The sequence below is a fragment of the Gorilla gorilla genome, chromosome 7, assembly GCF_029281585.2.
Source record: "Gorilla gorilla gorilla isolate KB3781 chromosome 7, NHGRI_mGorGor1-v2.1_pri, whole genome shotgun sequence".
Lineage (NCBI taxonomy): Eukaryota > Metazoa > Chordata > Mammalia > Primates > Hominidae > Gorilla > Gorilla gorilla.
The window spans coordinates 38,591,658-38,593,030 of NC_073231.2; positions in this window are offsets into that span (position 1 = coordinate 38,591,658).

Below are 1,373 nucleotides of genomic sequence, written 5' to 3' on the forward strand. Positions count from 1 at the left end.
TTTTGTCTCCCTCTCTCTTTCTCTGTCTTCTGGGATTGCCATAACAAAACACCATCAACTGGGTAGCTTATTTCTCATGGTTCTGGAGTCTGGGAAGTCCAAGGTCAAGACATCAGCAAATTTGGTGTCTTGTGAGGGCTCACTCTTTGGTTCATCAATGGCACCTTCTTTATTGTGTCCTATTGTGTCCTCACATGGAGGAAGATTATGAATGAGCTCCCTTGGGCCTATTTTATAAAAGCTCTAATCTCATTGATCATTAATGATATCAACTCCCAAAAGGCCCCACACCTAATACTATCACTTTAGGGGTAAGGATTTCAATGCATGAATTTAGGGGGTGGGGACACAAACATTCAGACCACAGATAGCTCACGCCCTCCTGCTTACAGCTCTCTTTCTCTGTCTCTCAGTCTCTCTCTCTCTCTCAATCTCTGCAGAAACTTCCTTTCTAGCGCTCTTCCCCACAAATTTTCTCAACTCAGCAAGACCACCAGGCTCTACTTGGGTTCTCTTTCCCTATGTAGGCAGGGGCTGGGGCCATGGAAGTGCTCACATTACTGGTTTCCCTTCCCGGGATACATTGTCCAGTGCTGCCTGTTGTCCAATGTCTGAAAAAATTTTGTTTCCTGTATTTTGTCCAGTTTTCCAGTTGTTTAAGAGTATAAGGTAAATCTAGGTCCTGTTATTCTATCATGGCCTGAAAGATATAAACTGTTAATTGCCATTCATTTAATAAATACTGACTGATTGCCTGCTCATGAGAAACTGCAGAATGCTGCGAATCAACTATTGAACTGAAAGAAATGCAGTCCCTGCCCTTGTGGCTAGCACAGCTCAGCAGGGAAGAGCAACAATAATTAAAGATTTGTTCAAGTAAATATGTAATATAAACCATGATAAGAAATGACAGAAGGTAGAGCACTGCAACAGCATATAAGGGAAAAACTGACTTTGGGCAATCAAGCAAAGTTTCCGAAAACAAGGACATTTTTAACTAAGATTTAAGGAATAAATAAGATTGGTACCTGCACTGTGCAGGGTAGGAAGACTGCCAAGGAGAACAGAATGTGCAAAAGGCCTGTGGCAGGAAGGAATCATTAGAAATCATCCAGTCCAATCCTTAAGTTTGCCAGTGAAGAAGCAAAGGCTCAGAGGGTCTAAGGCTCATGTTAGTGTCAGAGCAGGGACTAAAACCCAGGACTCCTAGCATCGGGTCTAGTGCTCTTTCCATTCCACCATGTTGGTAAGCAAATGTAGAGAATACCAAAATATCTTATTAAATGATATTTGTCATTTGATGGTCCATGATCTATTATGGGTTATACACAATTTTGTAATTTATTTTCATTTAAAAATAATAACGGCCAACA